The sequence below is a fragment of the Odocoileus virginianus genome, chromosome 14 (assembly GCF_023699985.2).
Source record: "Odocoileus virginianus isolate 20LAN1187 ecotype Illinois chromosome 14, Ovbor_1.2, whole genome shotgun sequence".
NCBI classification, from domain to species: domain Eukaryota; kingdom Metazoa; phylum Chordata; class Mammalia; order Artiodactyla; family Cervidae; genus Odocoileus; species Odocoileus virginianus.
In genome coordinates, this window is record NC_069687.1 from 33,371,756 (window position 1) to 33,391,842 (window position 20,087).

A 20,087-nucleotide genomic window follows, 5' to 3' on the forward strand; every position below is an offset into this window, starting at 1 on the left:
TTTTCTTTCATGAGCACAAAACAGACTACATACCAAGATGATGAGCAGCCTCACAGCCCCACTCACTTTTCATCTTGTACAAAGATGGATTTATCTTTGAATCATAGGAGAAAAAATACTGATCCCAGACCCATCAGGGTTAGTCTTCACCAGGAAATCAAAGATGCCCAAGGAAAATCGGTCACTCTGAAGGATGGTCAGGGAGGATTCAAGCTGGCTAGCAGGCTGATGTGTAGCTGGGGGTCCCGCCAATGGCATAGGCTCCTGAATATCCTAGACCTCTCTGGGGGACTGGGGAAGGGTTAGGCCAGTCCATCACATCATCTGGAGAGTCTGTGAAAAGTCAGAGTGTGATTATGGTCTGGGGTTTAAGAAGCTCCCACATGATTAAAGAACTGCATTTTGATGGCTTAGTCCACCTTGCCAATCTGGCTTGGAAACCTTTGTCTTTTGGAAGTGGGGGGTACATGTACATAAACCTAGCACCCTATGTCTTGGGGCGATCTCAGAGCTATTGCATTTCTTTTGTCTGAAGACTGTGATCTCTTCAATTTTGCCAGTTAAGTTCTTCCAGCTTTTTGTGTCTAAAGAGCCCTTCCATCATCCCTGGGTCCTCTTCACTCAAGAATGGTGCTCTCCGAAAAGAAGCTGACTTAACACTTTCAGAGGCTTGCCCCTGGCCAGCACAGAGCCCTGTGTTTATTGATTGGCTGATCTGAATAAACTCCTCCCCGCTCCCCACACTACACTTCCTTGCCCACCTGCTGTTTCCAGGGGTGGTGATTCACCAAGTTCCCTAAGCCCCTGGAATTCTGGCTCTTCTGAAAACAGCTCTTACCTTAACCTTGAATGTGAGGGCTCTTTCAGATTGAACTGTTGGGGGATACGGTGGGGCCACACCCTACACACACATATACACACACACACACACTGTGACAACAATCACCCAGCAATTGTTCTACTGCTCGTCTTTAGAATTTAGAAGCTAAAGCTCCCCTCTCTAGAAGAAATGTTAACAGTTTTATCTCCAGTTGAAGCAGGGCTACCTTCTACTCTTGCTGGATGAGACCTATGCTGTAATCTTTGGTAAAACTTGGTGATGCATGGTCAAAAATTGGGGCAACCATAGCTGAGTCAGGCCTCAGCATCTGCTTGTGCTTGGAGGCAGGTAGTTTGTCTTTTGGTGTTATAACTGAGCAGGCAGTCTGTACTGCATGCCCACCCGCCCCTCCCCAGCGTCCAGCTCTTCTGCTTCCATTTTGTGAGCTTCCCCGTGCTCACTTCTTTCCTTCTATCCCTAGTATCTCCTTCTCCAGAGACAAGAAAGCAGAAGGATGAGCTCGAACAGCTGGAGTCAGGGGAGGGGGCTTGAGTAGGGCATCTCTTGAACTTTTTTTTAAACTGAAACACTAGACTGGTCTTGGAGTTTCTGATAATTATTTCCCCATTGGTGGATGCCAGCTTTGTGAATTAAGTGGGATAATGTATGTGAAAGTGCTTTATAGATGTATAACATTTTGCAACAATTGATCTCCCATGTGCAGTAAAATTTTATCATTTCAAAGTAATTGTGTGCAGGGAATGTGGCTGATTCAGTGAAAACTCAACTGTGAAATATTCTTAAATCCAATTTAACTGTTTTTACATAAATATGGTTACTCAAGTCAAAATAACAGAAATGGAATTTATTAAGTGGCCTGTTTCATGATATGTAAGAATGTGCTATAATTGGTATTTCAGTTGTGATATTTTTGTTGTGATCATTTTTAATGTTTTAGAAAAGCCTGTATTCTGGCACATTCATACTTATTCCGCTGTTTGTCTGGACTATTATTTTACCTCCAAACCCACTATTCCATATATAAAAATGCCTAATTACCAAGTAGCCCTTACTGAAATTACAATAACCGACTATCAGAGGTGCCACTGGGAAAGCCTCCTAAGAGCTGACACCATCTGGAGCACTTACCTAAGAAACCCCATTTTAATCCTTGCAAAAATCCTGTGCTTCAGGAATAGCATCCCTTTTTATAGATTTTCAAAAATTGAGTCTTTGAAAGATTGTGTATTTAGCCAAGAATAATAATTGCAAAGGCAGGATTTGAACTTGGGTTTGGCTGACTGCTAAAGCCACTTGTGAGATTCAAATTAAACAAGGTTCTTATTCTTCTAGTGCAGAGTAGCATAAGAAAGGTAATGTCAGCAATTCAATAAAACACCGGGACAGTCTTTGTAGAGTCTATGGACTAAGAAGTTCTGACAGTGCAGAACAAACCTCCAAGGATTTTTTTCTTTCAAAACCTGTAAGCCATATTGTACATACTGAAAGGTGAGTAAAACATTCATACAGGTCTGAAATTCTTCTGGTAAGTATGGGTATAGCCCTGGTAGGTAGTTTACAGCTGGCAGCCCTTGTGATTGGTTAGACCCAAGCCAAGAAGCTATTAAACATTTTGAACACCTCTTAAAGGAATCTGTGAGATGAGTATTTCCACATGTTGGGCTTCCCTTTCTCACAGCTCCTGCTTTTCCTCACCTCTAGATCTTTCCTACATGGACTTTTTCTTGGTCCATGCCCACTTTGCTCCCTGAACAGTGAACCTCAGAATGGATGTTCAAGTTGACTATCAAGGATCAGAAGACCCCATGGGAGCCCTTAGATCCCCACCCCTCTATACCACCACTTGTTGGGCTCCTCTGTTATCTTTTTTATGCCTGCATCCACCACCTTTCCTTAAAATATATGACACATCACCCCTATTAACTTGCAAAATGTTGACTTTCTCTGGACCTATTAGTGCAGGACCCTGTTAGCGGCTTAGTTGCTCAGCTGGGGTCAGTTGGCAGATCTCGGGGGCTCTGAGTCTGTAGCTCAGAGCCAGGACCAGTGTTTTCCTTCACTGGTGCACAGCCTGCATGAGGAAGAAGGAGGGTTTCGATGGCTTCACCAGGGAATTGTGATGTGTGTTCAGCATCCACACCTTACTTAGCTCCACAACCTTCCAAGTAGAACAGGAAGGAAAAATCCAGGTGTTTTATTGCAGATTCTCTACTGAGAACTAGATCATTTCAGACCTTGAATGATGAAGATGCCAGCCGTATTGAGTCCGTGCTCTCAGCAGAGATTTTTCCACACGTCAACTCCTAATTCTGTTCCTCTAAGGAAATATAGAGAAGATGAAGATCACTATCCCTCACTCTTTACCCCATCCTACTATACCCGTTTTCTTCAAGAAATAATTACCACCAGCCATTGTAATGTGCATATGGTTCCATGGCATTCTTTTTTCCCTTGGTTGATCTTATAAATGAGCCAATCAGAACAGGGGGCTCATGGAACCTCACGGACACAGATGCACAAGTGTGACATTGCAATAAGACATGTAATAAGACACCACATGCCTGGTGGTCACTTATTCTCTGGGATCCAAGCTTACCTTGGATTAAGAAGGGTGGGACAAGTAATAAAGGATATGAACTGTAAACAATAGAAATGGCAGAAGTCAGAAATCATGTGTTTTCTTTTTTTTCCCAATGACAAATGAAACGAAAGTCACTCATGTGTAACCAACTCTAGAATTATATAACCTTCCCTGGGAACAGAACTTGGTCCTACCACCCTAAAGCATTTAAATTTCTTGTATCCTATCCTCGTGATATAAGCAGAGAAAGAACCAATACATTTTTTGGTGACGCGAAATTGGTATCCTCAGGGCAGTCCCTAGTGAAAGGCGTTCTTCTGTTCCCAGCAAAAGTCATTTTACTTCGTTCTGCCTTGGGACTTATGCACCTGCTGTTTTTTATGATTGGAACTCTCTCCCCAATCTTTCCATGTCGCCATGACCTCCCTCCCTTTCTTCTTTTAGACCATAGCTCAAATGTCACTTCCCCACACAAGCTTCTCTAAACCTCTCACCCTGTTTCCTCAGCCCCATTCCCTGCTTCTCTACAATCCCTCCACTGCCCGAACAATGCAATTCTCTGTCTCCTCCTCCAGGATAAGCTCCTTATGGAGTTGCAATGACTTATTCAAGGTCGTGTTCCCAATACCCTGTACAAAGTAGGTTCTCAATCAACATCGACTGAGTACGTAAATGACTGAATTTGACTTCACAAGCCGAGAGCCTGTGACTACTTTGGAGACTGATAGCTTTCTACTGCTGCCCTTTGGGAAATTCAAAGGAAGATGTGAGGAGAAAGTTGGTCTAGAGACCCAACAGGCCAAAAATGGGTTTCCCCATTGGCCAGGTTCATAGGGAAAGTCGAGCTCCTGGAATTGCAGTGAGACATAAGTAAGAACAGAGTGAGAGAGCGAGGGAGGAAGGAAGGAAGGAGAAGAGGGAAGGAGGAAGAGGGGAAGAAAGGAAGGACAGCAAGGAGGAAAGAAGGGAGAAAGCAAATCTGGGAGTTTAAGTTCAAGGCAATGACTTTCAAATCAAGTCCTTACTTTACTCCTGTGTTCTTTCTTAATCATTAGAATAAGCTTTAGCATTTCTATGCTAAATTAGAGTAGATTTTCCTTTTGGTGCTCATATGTCTAATTGTGGTCTCAGATCCTCGGAGATTATGTAGGGAGGTATGATGGTGTTTGGTCTGTGCCATACTCTTCTCCCCACAATCCATGTGCTTCCAGTTTCAGAAACTTCCTCTTCTGCTGAGCTGAGACAATCCAACCTGGCCCCAATCAATCAACTTTCTCTAATACTGTAAACCTGATTCCATGGTGTTCCTTGCCTCCCCACCAACCCATCTCACTTTTCCTGTCGCACTGTCCTGCTTACTCAGACATTGCTCTCTGTTCAGTTGTTGCTGGGTGTATATCTGTTTAGGGGGAGCTTTGCTGATAGCTCAGTTGGTAAAGAATCTGCCTGCAATGCAGGAGACCCCAGTTGAATTCCTGGGTCAGGAAGATCCCCGGGAGAAGGGATAGGCTACCCACTCCAGTATTCTTGGGCTTCCCTTGTGGCTCAGCTGGTAAAGAATCTGCCTGTAATGCAGGAGACCTGGGTTTGATCCCTGGGTTGGGAAGATCCCCTGGAGAAGTTTATGCTCTTTTGTCATGCAAGTGTCTTCTGGATTTTGCCTAGTTTTGCTCTGAGATTAGAACCTTTGTAATTGCCTGACTCTCTTTCCAGAGACCAGCTCGGCATGATGGGGCTCCTGGGCACATGTTCTCATACATGTAGCCACAAAATAGATGTCCATTATCCCCAGTCACTAGAAGGGCTTGTGTTTGATGGCAGTGCCCTGCATTGACCATAGTCGTGAGTAGCGAGGAAGCCAGTAGACACAGAGGCTGTGGCACCTCTAGGGGTGGGAGGAACATTCAGGAAGGGACTGGAAGTGTCTTTTCCCACAATTCCCATGACTTATCATCCATCACTCTCTGGCAGCTTTCATACAACCTTTGGTCAGTGTCTATGAAAAGTTCTCACCAACCCTTCAAATCTCCTCACTGCCCACAAACACTCTACCTTTGCACAGAGCAGGATCTGGCAGCCGTGGCTGTGTCTGAGGGCCAGGGGAACTGTCTTTCATTACCTCATTGTGAGACTTTCTTGGAAAGTCATTTAATCTCCCTGGGCCTCAGTGTCCATATCTCTAAAAATGGGTACAGTAATGTCTGAGGCAGGTAATATTTTCTAATTCTCAAGATTATTTTGAGAAGATATATGTGAAACAGACATTATGACATCTGCCCACTTTTTTCAAACTGAAGGTGAGGTTGATACTCATTTCCTTCATGCATAGGTACTGAAGAATGGTGTGACTGACCTAGGTGACCACCAGCTGGTGTGTGGCTTTTTCTTTATGACTCTGTGTCCTGAGCTGTTTTCCTAGGACTTGAGGTCATTGAATCTTCAGACTTTCCTTCCTTCTTTCCTTCTTCACTGTCAGCCTTGTTCTAGGTTAGATTTTGGCTTAAGGAAATCTTATGGCTGGTATGATCTCTCTAGGAATCACCCTTATTGCTGATATGGAGTGAGTTTTAGTGGTCTGGTGAGGTCAAACCAGCAAGATTTACTAGCAAAATGTGACACAAAGTAAGCAAATTCTATTGAAAAAGTTGTGCCCATAGACTTGCTCGGCATAGGGTTGCCACAAACCTTCAAGTTGTAAAAAACACATTATCTGTGGAGTACAATAAAGTGAAGCACAGTAAAGTGAGGTGTGCCTGTAGACTGTATATTTGGTCAAGTGGAACATTTTCAGGGATATGAAAGTTATCTTAAGTTTGGGGTTGCTGATGTAGAAACCCTGGCAGAATTGGCTTCATCATGGGCCTAGAAATTTATTTCAACCATCATGTGTTTTAGAAAAACAGGTGGCTGTCCAGATTTGGCCTATGGGATGTAGTTTGCTGATCTCTGTAGTACAATGCCGGGGTTTTTCCCGCAAATTTTAGGAGATTCTCCAGGAAGTTTAAGAAATCCTCTATTTTGTAGCAATTTTGTCAAAACTGCAATGGATTAATTAGTGCATACTAAGAGAATTATCCCCTTGATAGAAATTCCTGTGACTTAATTTTCACATGAAAGTTCTGAGATAAAGAAGAGAACTGAAGAGCCTGTAACCTAACTGTGTTTGGGCAGATTTGCAGTGTTGTCAACAGAGGGGGTAGGGGGAGAGGGAGAGAAAAAAGAGGCTTCACTTGGCATTACTCCAGAATCTTGGGACAGGCCTATAAATTGGTGAGCTTCACTGATTTGTAAACCTTTAGAATGTAAGATGAAAAAGCAAACAGGAGGAGGAAGAAATCGTTTGTTTCCCTCCTCGCCTAGACAGATCTGCATGTTAAATGTGCAGTTTGTGCATAAACATAATTTCAGGTGTGATTTTACACTTAGGTGCCCTTTGAGGTAATCGCTCCATTGATCTGCTAATGCCGCAATGCCTGTAAAGCTGAGCAACACTCATTTGTGCAACTTTATTGGTTCTAAAGGGAATGATTCACTCTGCTGCTTAAATACCTGCTACCTATTAATTGCTCTTCTGAGGCCTTTCTACATCCTACATTACCATCCATTTACTTATAATCGGTGCACCGATGTTTTACCCCTTCTGGCTAGAGCCGGAAGAAAGACTAAAACAAATGATAAGAAAGCATAATTTTCTGAAGAATTGGCACTTACGGTGCTCTAGTTTCAGCTGTAGCATCTCTTTGATCAGTCAGCTAGTGTTTCTCAACCACACGGTGAACAACCATATACTACTTATTCCACTCTGGCTCAGTGGATTTTGAAACATTAATATGTTGACATGAGTAACACACAGATGTTCTTAGCTATTTTTCCTTTTGTTTCCTGCTATTTCCTTATTATCCATTTTGTTCTCTTTCCTTTATATTCATCATTTCATGGTTCATCTCTTCTGCTCTTGGGAGCACTCCTTGCTCTTACACAATTCTTCATAGGGATTGTTTCTTTGTATTTAAACCTCTGAATCACTTAGCTGTTTTGATGAGCCAGGAGGGCTGCAACCGTGGTTAGGCACAGAGAAGGGAGTGAAAGAAATCAGCTCAACACAGTGACAGACATGTGGGAGGGACACAATTCCCACTGGCTGAGTCTGATGGAGCTTGTCTGATTCTGCCACCAAACAGGAAACAGAGAGGTACAAATAAGAAGGAACCTAGTGAGAAGGATGACTTTTTTAATGATCTCAGGTGTCTCCCGCCTCCCAGCAGGAAACAGGCTGTGCGTGCTCAGTTGCTAAGTGGTGTCCGACTCTTTGCTTCTCCACAGACTGTGGCCCACCAGGCTCTTCTGTCTATGGGATTATCCACACAAGAATTCTGAAATGGGTTGCTATTTCGTCCCCTAGGGGATCTTCCCAACCCAGGGATCAAATCTGCATCTCCTATAGCTCCTGCATTGGCAGGCAGACTCTTTACCACTGAGGCACCTGGGAAGCCCAACAGAGGCTATGTAATTGGGTAATTTGAAGTGAGCTTAGTGAAGGGACTGTGCAAAAGTTTGAGTAGATGTAAGGAAACCAAGAGGGGACAATTACCATCTTCTAGACATAGACAGGGAGGTCAAGTGTTGTGACTTTCACACGTGTCCCATGACAACCTCCTAGGGAGGAAGTTGGAGAACAAATACTGACTCTTTTCCTCTCTCCTTCACTCCCCTACTAGTGTCTCTGGATAGGCAGATACAGCAGAAAGTCACAGGTCTGCCTCCCAGGACCCAGAGCAGAGGCAGATTAGAGAGGGGACTCTTTCACAAAAAGTAATATTATCATCTCATGTAATAAGAGAATGGTACCTTTTACATGGATTGCAAAAATATGGATTATTTTTGGTCTTTCACTCAGAGAGCACAGATCTTATCTCATTCTTCTTTGCCTATGTAGCTTTGTCGACTGAGAAAAAATGCACATGGGAGTTGTGAGTTAAGTTTTATTTGGGTGCAATACGAGGACTATAGCCCAGGAGACAGTATTTAAAATAGCTCTGAGAAACTGCTCCAAAGAGGTAGGGGATATGTGATTTTGGTGAAGGGAGAGTACATGCAATCAAGCACACTTTTTTCTTCTTTTTTTGCAGAAGGTTACTGCTAGTCACAAGGAGTAGATGCTACCACAAAAGATTTTAGTGCTTTTGTAGATACGAAAAGATACAAGAACTGGGCTCATAAAAGCTTCTGAAATTATCTATCTGAAGACCTGGTCTGCCCTTTTTTCCCAGAGCAGAGAGTGTTTCATTCCTGATTTCCACCCTGAACTCTTTTCAGGGGATGATGGGGATCAGCAGAGGCCATGATTCATAATTTAATCCTTTAGAGGTAGATGGCCAGTGCTGATTTGTACTAATAGCTGGTGGTTTATTTCCTTGAACACAGGAGATAATGCGGTTTCACAGCCAATATTCATTTACTGAGGGTTTGTAAACTCATAGAGCCGGAAAGCACTGCCTCCACGTTCAGCACCTGAGGGAACGGAAGCCCAAAGCCCTGTCACGGTCACTTGGTGACAGACCCTGGGCAAGATCCCAGACCGGTGAATACCTTGTTTTCAACTTGATTCTTAATGTCCATGGGATTCCGATTTTCTAAAGAATATCAGCTTCTCAAGTTATTTTATGATATATCCACTTACTCTTTCAAACATATATTTCATGCCCACTATGTGCCAGGCACTGTTTCAGATGCTGGGGATTCAGCAGTGAAAAAATCAACAAAAGGAATCCCCATGCTCACGGACCTTACATTATAGTCAGGGCAGGCAGAAGGTGAAGAGATAACATTAAAAATGTAGATAGCATGTCAGATGGTGAAAGAGCTGCGGAGAAAAATGAAACAGCGAAGTCTGTGTACAGTCAGAATAAGCCTTCTGAGAAGGTGACATTTGAGTAAGAAGGACTGGGTGAACTCTCTGGATAGATCGATGTGTGGCCATTGATCTATTGTCTATCCATCCACCTGGAGGGAGAGCTCCAAGGTAAATGCTAAAGCCCTGATACAGGGTCATCCTGGGGTGTTCCTGGAAGGGCAGGGGTGCCAGTGTGTCTGGGTTAGGGGGTTGTGAGGGTGAAGAGAGGAAGGAGATGAGGTCAGAGAGAAAGGGAAGTCACAGTTGGTGGAGGCTGATTAGGACCTTAGTGGAGGCCATTGGACTTTGAGTTTTCTTGGAAAGAAAGACTGGGAGACTGGGAGAGTTGGAGGGCAGGAAGGACTTGACCAGAGGGGCAAAAAGACCTTACTTAGGTTTCAGCAAAATCGCTCTCATGTACGAGAAAGAAGGACTGTAGACGGGCAAGGATAAGAGCAGTGGGATCATTAAGGAGAGACCATTGCAGTAATTCCAAAGCGAGGTAGCTTTTTTATTGTCTCTAAATAATAAAAGTAATCCATACTTATGATTAGGAAAAAATATGAGCAATATATGAAAAAGTGAAAAATCAAGATGAAAATGTTCTCTAATCTTAGCATCCAGACATAGCCATTATTAACATTTTGGTCCATAATCATCCAAAATTTTAAAAAACCCAACATGAGATCACAGTGCATATACTGTGTAACAGAAAATTATTCTGTTACACAGAAAAGTGCAACAACATACTGTGAAAGTGTTAGTCGCTCAGTTGTGTCTGACTCTTTGCTACCCCATGGGCTGTACCTACCAGGCTCCTCTGTCTACGGAATTCTCCAGGCAGAAATACTGTAGTGGATTGCCATTCTCTTCTCCAGGGAATCTTCCTGACCCAGGATCGAACCAGGGTCTTCTGCACTGCAGGCAGATTCTTTACCATCTGAGCCGCCACTCAGTCAGTCAGTTCAGTCGCTCAGTCGTGTCCGACTCTTTGCGACCCCATGAATCGCAGCACGCCAGGCCTCCCTGTCCAACACCAACTCCCTGAGTTCACCCAAACTCGTGTCCATTGAGTCGGTGATGCCATCCAACCATCTCATCCTCTGTCGTCCCCTTCTTCTCCTGCCCTCAATCTTTCCGAGCATCAGGGTCTTTTCGAACCAGTCAGTTCTTTGCATCAGGTGGCCAAAGTATTGGAGTTTCAGCTTCAGCTTCAGCTTCAGTTTCAGTTTCAGTTCCTTCCAATGAACACACAGGACTGATCTCCTTTAGGATGGACTGGTTGGATCTCCTTGCAGTCCAAGGGACTCTCAAGAGTCTTCTCCAACACCACTGTTCAAAAGCATCAGGGAAGCTCCAGATACTGTATACATCTTTAAATATAAATAAGTATAGATCTACATCATTAATTTTAGTGACCACAGTATATATTATTGTAAAACTCTACCACTTATTTAACTAATTCCTTATTGATGGACTTTTACATTGCTTCACTATAATATATAAGACTAAGCCCCTTGATGGTTCTCTTACTTATCTTTTGGCTTGTCCAAGTCTGTGTCACCCCTTGGATATCTCTTTAAAGGAGGGTAGGTCAGGACTGTTAATCATCTCTCCTTATGTTTATCAATGGATAGACCAATATGTGCAGTCAGTTCATAATATGGATGGCATTTGAAGTCCAACTTTCTTCCTGATATTCTAACCATTATTAATTAGATGTTTTGATACATAGTATTCATGGGGCTTCCCTTGTAGTTCAGTTGGTAAAGAAACTGCCAGCAATACAGGAGACCGGGGTTCGATTCCTGGGTTGGGAAGATCCCCTGGAGAAAGAGATGGCAACCCACTCCAGTATTCTTGCCTGGAGAACCCCATGGACAGAGGAGCCTGGGGGGTTATAGTCCATGGGGTTGCAAGAGTTGGATATGACTTAGTGACTAAACCACCACCGTCCATACTAAAGCATGGTGTTCATACACAATTTTGGGACAAAAATCTTAAGAAAAGTCACCTGCTATGAGGATGTAACTACTTTTGAAGTTCAGGTCTCACACGAGAGGTTTTGGTGATTCCAGCTCCTCCTTTCCACTTGCATGGAGGGTCTTTAGTGTTGCCAACTAAATCAAACCATAAATCTAACCATACTATCTACCATATTTTCAAATGTAAGTGTATGTCCACTATGGCCCAGTGAAATGTTTTTCCCAACATTAATTGTGATCCCGTGGTTATGGAGGAATTCCAAAAGCCCATAGATTCTGAGGATCACAAACATTAGGGAATGACCAACAATTGCTTCTCAGGAGGATGAGTGAAGACCGATCCCCAGGTGGCAGTAGTTCACAAGTTACCCAGCAGATGGCGATAGTTCACAGACTTTCAGAGACTGAGAGCCCTCCAGCCTCATCAGTTTGAAGTCTCTTGAAGTGACTGAGATGAGGACAAAGCAGAGAGGTTCCATAAATTGCTTCAGATGATTGACTTCTTCCATGGTTAACTGGTTCCACTGAAATGAGAGAAGGCAGCTAATTTTAGCTTTTAACTGTAATGGAAAGAAAAGTCTGCAAGCAGAAAGTGAAGTCTCTTCTGTAATCTGAGACTTTGATAATATCTTACTTATAATCAATGCCAAGCCCTAATGATAAAACAAACTGATTCAATAAATTTATCTCTAAAATAAAGTGAAATAAAGGGCTGTGAAATTCAGAGAGAATTAGAAGAATGAAAAATGGAAGAGTGCAAGATAAGAAAAACTACAAACAACTGGAAATTAAGTTGGATTTTTCTTGATTGTTTTCGCATCAGACATCACCATTGGTCATTCCCTGCATTAATCTGGAGACTGTTTTGGTGATGTTCAAGAAAGTAAAGAATTTCGTTTCTGACTCTACCGTAATTATGCCTCTTGCTTAAACATTCATTTGGCAATTCATTTTTAAAAAATGTGTATTAGGTCTTAGCAGTAAGTAAGATACTGCCCTCGTGGATCTTACATGTGTGAGAATAAGTCCCTGTAAGGAAGTAGAGAATGAAGTAAATAATTATTGTATTAGCCCACATGAATATCGGGCTTCCCTTGTAGCTCACTTGTTAAAGAATCTGCCTGCAATGCAGGAGACCTGGGTTCGATCCCTGAGTTGGGGAGATCCACTGGAGAAGTAAGTGGCAACCCACTCCAGTATTCTTGCCTGGAGAATCCCATGGACAAAGGAGACTGGCAGGCTACAGTCCATGGGGTCGCAAGAGTCAGACATGATTTAGCGACTAAATCACCACCACTACGTGAATAATATATCTTTAATGTTATGTATTAAGAGGAAAAGAGAGGGCTTAAGAGGGCATGGAGGGTGCAGGAGCTACTGTTTGAGATAGGCGACCAAGGAAGGTGTCTCTTCAAGAGAGATTTGAGCAGAGTCCTTCCTTGTGGAAGGAGCAGCAGGTGCAAAGGGCCTGGGGTGAGAGCAGGCTTGGGATGTTCTACAAGCAGTAAGAAAAATAGTAAGTGAGATGAATGATAGGGAAGTGAGGTCAGAAAGGTAATCAGAGGCTATGACTCTGATAGAGGTCAGAGGTTAGAGGTCAGACCATGTGTAATCTTGTTCTGGTGAGGACTTAGGGTTTTATTCTAAGTTAGATGCAAAGATCTCAAAGTGTTTTGAGCAACAAAATGTTGGTCTGATTCACATTTTAAATGCGATCACTATGGCTACAGTGTGTGGAAATCAGCAGGGAGGAAGGGAGATGAATAGAGAGACAGTATATTGCTTGAAGGAGAATATATATGAAAAGGAAAGAGAATCAAACCCAAATCATGGAATTTGGGGGACCCACAGGTTGTTTAAGGACCCAGCCAAGTTCCACGATTTTCTGATAAGGAACTATCACCAGATCGTATAACTAGTTCTAGATCACTGTTAGTTGCCAGGAAAGTTAGATTCACGGCACCTTCTGTCCAGCGCTCCTGGCATTTCCGTCCCTCCCCTCTATGCAGAGACCCCTCTTGCATGCATGATCAGGCCTTTCCAGGTAAGAGCAGTGCCACTTCTTACCATCTGACGCTTCATTTCTCAACCATCTCCTGGGGATTCGTGGCTCCTTTTTAGAGCTGAGAGACTTTTGTTTCCATGATCCCAAGTGGGGACCTTCCACATGAATTTCCTGAGACACTTCCTCCGTTGCAAGACTTTATGTCTTTCAGCTGGGAGTTCTAGGATTCCTTCTCTTGGTGCTTCCAGGAGCACCTTCTGATTATGAACATGTACTGAGTCCTGCGCACACCCGCCTCATGAAAACCCTGTGCTTAGGCTGATAGCGTCTGTGCAGTCAGACAGTGGTCTAGAGGGACCTGATTGTAAACCTGATGGAGATTAAGAATCTTTGGGGACCAGTGAGTGTTTCCAGATCTTCTGTTGCAATAGGCTCCTGCAAGATCTTTGTTTTAGATCTTTTCTCATACATTTCTTAAAGCTACCTGAACGCTCAGCTTTATTTTGGGCACCATAGACTATGGTTTTCACTGAGGGAGACTGTGTCCCTTACGGGACACTAGGCAGACTCTGGAGACATTTTTGACTGTCTCAGCTGGGGAAAGGTGCTCCTGTCACCTTGGAGAGAGAGGCTGGGGATGCTGCTAAACACTCTACAATGCACAGAAACCCACCCACAAAACACACACACACACACACACACACATACACACCAAAAAGTGATTCAGCCCAAATTATCAGTGGTGCTGAGGCTGAGAAATCCTATTACAAGTCAAAAATAAAATGAGAAAATCTAAGCCTTGCTCAAAATAAAATGGCTGATTTAGAAAATTAACTGACGTTCAGAAAATCAACTTGAGTGAAGAATTTTTCTCAAACTTTTTTGGATGGCAGCCCACAGTAAGAATATACAATTCTCACAGCAGCCCAGAGCGCACAAATATATCTCAAAATACGTGTGTGTGCGTGCAAACACCTCACAGAGCAGTACTCATGGATGCTAAATTCAGAGCTTTGTGTGTTTCATTTGGTTCCATTTTTGAAAACTGTGGTCAGGTCCCAGTGAGTTATTTTTACTCTCTGCTAATGGGTTTAAAATGTGCAGCTTGAATAATACTGAATCAGATATATAAGGAAATTGAATACAGGTTCATATAAACAACATATCAGCCCTTTAAGGCACAGAGTGAGGGTGGATTCTGTATCAAAGTCACCAAAAAGGATCAGCCCTTAATTCCACAAATATTTTTGCCACATCCTTGTCAAAGAGAGTTGAACCAAGCCTTCTCTTCCAAGGTTCAGGATCCAGTCCAGGGAACAGACACATGGCGGGCAACTTTCAGAGGGACCTCTGCCACACGGGGAGGGGAATGGTTCATTTTGTGGATCTGGGAGCTGGGAGGTGGGCTGGCAAAGATGCCATGGTGATTTGTTGTTGGGCACGGCTGGGAAGAGTTGAGTGGGATTTCTTCAAAGAGGATGGGAAACAGCAGAATCCAGGCAAAAGGATTTCTGGGTTGAGTGATGAGGGAGATCTTCAGGGGTGCGCAGGAGCCCAAGAGATAGAGGGCGCAGAGTGAGAAAGCAGGAATCCCCTGCACTCTGCGACTGCATGCGTGCTCAGTCGTGTCTGACCCATTGCCACCTCCTGGACCGTAGCCCTCCAGACTCCTCCGCCCATGGGATTCTCCAGGCAAGAGTACTGGAGTGGGTTCCCATTTCCTCTTCCAGGGGATCTTCCCGACCCAAGGACCTAACCCGAGTCTCTGGCATCTTCTGCATTGCAAGTGGATTCTTTATCCTTTAACCACCTGGGGCTAATGTAAAAGCATCTCCATTGGCTGTTACTCTCCTGATCCTCACTGTTTACAGGATCAAGGCCACACCCCTTAGCCCAACATCCAACATCTTCCATGGTCTAGCCCCACCAGCCTCTCTACCTTGTTGTCCCCTTGGCCTCATAGCATGAGGCCTCCACCCTGGCCAGTGGGTCCTAGCTCCGCTCACTGTCCCCAGGAGGCTGCCCGCTCTGTGGTGGTGGTGATTCAGTTGCTAAGTCATGTCTGACTCTTGCGATTCCATGGACTGTAGCCTGCCAGGCTCCCCTGTCCATGGGATTCTCCAGGCAAGAATACTGGAGTGGGTTGCCATTCCCTTCTCCAGGGGATCTTCCTGACCCGGGAATCAAACCCGGGTCTCCTGCATTGCAGGCAGATGATTTTCCAACTGAGCTATGAGGGAAGCCTGCTCTGTCCCTTTCTCTTATTCCCTTGCTCAGCAGATTCTAGTTGGTATTTTCTCAGGGTGTAGGTTTCAAATCCCTGCAGAAATTCTTCCCTTAGAAAGCGACTCATGGTGAGCCCACTGGATAATTCCATTTAGACAGTGGATTCTTGGCGTTGGCATGTCATGATCTTCTCGCTGGTGGAGAGAGGTTTGTGAGGCTTCAATGCTTGGAGACCCTCAGTGGCAGCCCTGGTTCCTCCTGTATTCGCTGTGTCTATGCCACAATATCTATTTGAAAACCAGACCAGGTGACTCTTGTTTCCATTCGTTTTGAAAAGGTTTCTTGGGCACAGCTAATCTCATGTCTCAGAGAGAGGCTGGCTTGCGCCTGCCACACTCTATGGAGTTTTCAATGAATTGTTGGGTAGGATTGGGGGGTTGGATTGAAGGCCAAAACCAGCCTCCCTTCCCTGATTTAAGACTGGCTCTTATGACAATATTTACAAGCAGGAGTTGTTTCCATCGTGATGGGACACTAAAGGGCCCTCCCTAGCTCAGTTATCACCAACCGTCTCTTCCACAGTGTGGCTGTCTTCTGGGGCCATGCAAGCTTTGAGGATGTGAGTTTGCTCAAGATGGTTGAATGTATTTTTCGTGTGCTTTTCCTTCCAGTTTCATTGAGATATAATTGACATAACACACTGTAAAAGCTGAAGGTATAGAGCAGAATGATTTACCACAAATACTTCATGAAAAGATTACCACAGTAAGTTTAGTGAACATCTGTCCTCTCATATAGGTACAAAATTTAAAGATATAGGACAATTTTTTCTTGTGATGAGAACTCATGATTTACCCTCTGAACAGCTTTCATATATGATATATAGAGTGTTAATTATATTTATGATGCTTACATTATATCCCTGGTCCTTATTTATGCTTTAACTGGAAGTTTGTACCCCTTGATTACCTTCATCTAGTTTTCGCTCCTGCAGTCCCCATCTCTGGTAACCACAAATCTGATGCCTTTTTCTGTGAGTTTGTTTTTCTTTGCTTTGGAAGTAGAATTGACTCACGACACTGTGTGTGTTCCTGATACGATACCCAACAGAGTGATTTCTGTACATTTCAAAATGAACACCAGTTATGATATGCCCCTGTGGAAAGATGTTACATGCCTTAGAGGTTATTATGTGAAGTGAAATAGGTAAGACGGGAAGACGGATACTGTATGATGTCATTTATATGTGGACTGTAAAAAGCAAAAACAAATGAACAAACATCAAAAAGCAGAAACAGAGTTTTGTGTAGACACAAAGAACATATAGGTGATTGTCAGAGGGGAGGGCACGAGTGGGGAGGCAAGAAGTGAGTGAGACAAGTGAAGAAGAGGTACCAGCTTCTATTCGCAAAACAGACGAGTCACAGGTGTGAAATGGACAGCAAACGTATTTTTAAATCATTTCTATTTCACCTATGTACAAAGGTTGTTTGAGAAAATTTATACACACACACTCACACATATTAATTAAAAAGAAATACTATGATCAGAAACCAAATAGGTGACACAATTGTTGTGAGATGAGATAGTTAAGTCCTGGATGTCACTAAACTCTGAGTCTCCTGTTAGCAAAGATGAGAAAGAAACCAGGTTCTGAGAGAACTCTCCATGTGTGACCAAAGGATGCAAACCAATATTCCAGTGAAAATAATGTTTTTTTTCTGGATACAATTGCAGGAAGAAATTACCAAAGGAATCATTATTTAAGGAATATTGAGCAATTGTAATGAATACTGACTATAATAGGAAAAGGAGTACATTAAGGCTATATATTGTCACCCTGCTTATTTAACTTATATGCAGAGTACATCATGAGAAACACTGGGCTGGATGAAGCACAAGCTGGACTCAGGATTGCTGGGAGAAATATCAATAACCTCAGATATGCAGATGACACCACCCTGATGGCAGAAAGTGAAGAAGAACCAAAGAGCCTCTTGATGAAAGTGAAAAAGGAGAGTGAAAAAGTTAGCTTAAAACTCAACATTCAGAAAACTAAGATCATGGCATATGGTCCCACCACTTCATGGCAAATAGATGGGGAAACAGTGGAAACAGTGTCAGACTTTATTTTTTGGACTCCAAAATCACTGCAAATGGTGATTGCAGCCATGAAATTAAAAGACGCTTACTCCTTGGAAGAAAAGTTATGACCAACCTAGACAGCATATTAAAAAGCAGAGACATTACTTTGTCAACAAAGGTCCATCTAGTCAAGGCTATGGTTTTTCCAGTGGTCATGTATGGATATGAGAGTTGGACTATAAAGAAAGCTGAGCACGTAAGAATTGATGCTTTTGAACTGTGGTGTTGGAGAAGACTCTTGAGAGTCCCTTGGACTGCAAGGAGATCCAACCAGTCCATCCTAAAGGAGATCAGTCCTGGGTGTTCACTGGAAGGACTGATGCTGAAGCTGAAACTCCAATACTTTGGCCACCTGATGCGAAGAGCTGACTGGTTTGAAAAGACCCTGATGCTCGGAAAGATTGAGGGCAGGAGGAGAAGGGGATGACAGAGGATGAGATGGTTGGATGGCATCACCGACTCAATGGACATGAGTTTGGGTGAACTCTGGGAGTTGGTGATGGACAGGGAGGCCTGGCGTGCTGCGATTTATGGGGTCGCAGAGTCAGACACGACTGAGCGACTGAACTGAACTGACTATAACAGTGGTTTGAATTGTGGTTTTATAATGAGAAAAAAACTTTTTTGCTTGACTCATCTCAGTCTTTCTCTTCTGCCTCCTGATTCTAAGTGCAAGATCTGAACCAAGCCCTGTCTGATGCTAAGCCAGATTTGAGACTGCTACCTGCACCCCACCCCATCTCCCCACCCCAGTCTCTCCCACACAATCCATTTTTCACTCTCAGCTTTTCTAGATCATTCCCATCAGCATGCAACATATATTCCATACTCACAGAAAAGACTTCCTGAACTACACAGACCCTTCACCTACTGTCTCATTTCTCTGCTTTCCTTCAGGCTAGAGTTATTGAAGCATCTACATTTACTGTTACTAATTTTTCCCAGCCTCCCATTAACTCAGCTCACTTCAGTCTGCTTCCAGTCCCACCACTCATGTGAAGAGCACCAAGGACTCCATATTTCCAAGTATAAATTCACCCCATGAACGTAGAACATGCCATTAAACTTGTTAAAATAATGTTTTAATGATAATGAATGTTTTTATACATCTGACTGTTTTCTTGGGACAAATTGCCAGTAGTATTATAGAATAACAAAATCAGATAACTCAAACACTTGATGAAAGTGAAATTGGTAGCCACTCAGTCATATCTGATTCTTTGTGACCCCACAAACTGTATAGCCCACCAGGCTCCCCTGTCCTTAGGATTTCCCAGGCAAGAATACTGGAGTGGGTTGCCGCTTCCTTCTCCAAAGGATCTTCCCGACCTAGGGACCAAACCCCAGTCTCCCCCATAGGAGGCAGATTCTTTGCTCTTTGAACCACCAACGAAGCGAAAACATTTGATACATATCTTGCAGAAAGAGAAGAACTCTCACTTTTTAAGCCCTGTTATCCTCCTAATGCTATGGACAATGGTCTTCTGTTATTAATAGTCAGTTGAGAATTACTGCTAAACTCCCAGTGAAAATGAATGATTAGACACTTAGAACATTGCCACATACCAGATTAAAGCTGGTCTTTCAACAAACATTTTATTTTCCATTTATCATGTGCAGAGCACCCTGCAAGAAGATTTGGCTTTTACAGAAAACATTCAGTCATTCACTCACTCTCTTATCTAAATGATATGATTCTGCTGTATATGTAACCTTGCCAGACACTATTGCAGCTGTTTAGAAAACTTTTACTTGCCTATCTAAATTGTACACTGCCCACTCCACCTCAGGTCCTGCAGAGCCCCGCAGAATGTTGTCAGTAAATTACTATTCATTATTCTCTGAAGTTACAAAGGTTCCACACTTGAAATTTTCAGCACACCATGATGAAAACGTGGCCTGAGGTTATACTGCTGTGTTCACAGCCACCTCTCGCATCATGCTTTGCCTGTGTATCTCTGCCATCAGCAGGTAGTAGAGAAGCAGGTCCCTAACACCTTGGTTTCTGGCCATCTGCTTAGCTTTCCACAGCCCCATTATCTTTAGAAAAGGAGACTCCAGGGGAGAAGGATACAGTGGGTTGTGCTTGGTTGACTGGTTTGTGTTCTTCAAAAGACAACTCTCCACAGGGGCTATGCAATTGGTGCCTCCTCTGTGTGTGCCGGCATAAAGATAAAGGAGTCGGGGAAGCTTTGAGGTGAGGGCTCTCGAGGTCATCTGATGCCTGGCATGCCATTCTTGGGCTGTAGTCAAATAAGAGTTTCATGAAGCATGATGAATGAAAAAGAACAAATATGCCTATGGCTGGTTCTTTAGAGCCACTGTCTCCCAACCATCCCACCCCTACCACCAGAGAATTGTACCCAGGGATTACTTTCATTCAGGTGGAAAGATAAGAACCAGAAGGATTG

At 43.4% G+C, this 20,087-nt stretch overlaps 1 protein-coding gene across 3 annotated transcripts in view; it reads left to right on the top strand.

Moving 5' to 3' along the window:
- Window positions 1–20,087, top strand: part of EGFLAM (EGF like, fibronectin type III and laminin G domains) — a 191,806-nt gene that overhangs the window by 99,675 nt on the left and 72,044 nt on the right. The gene's annotated exons all lie outside the window — the stretch shown is intronic.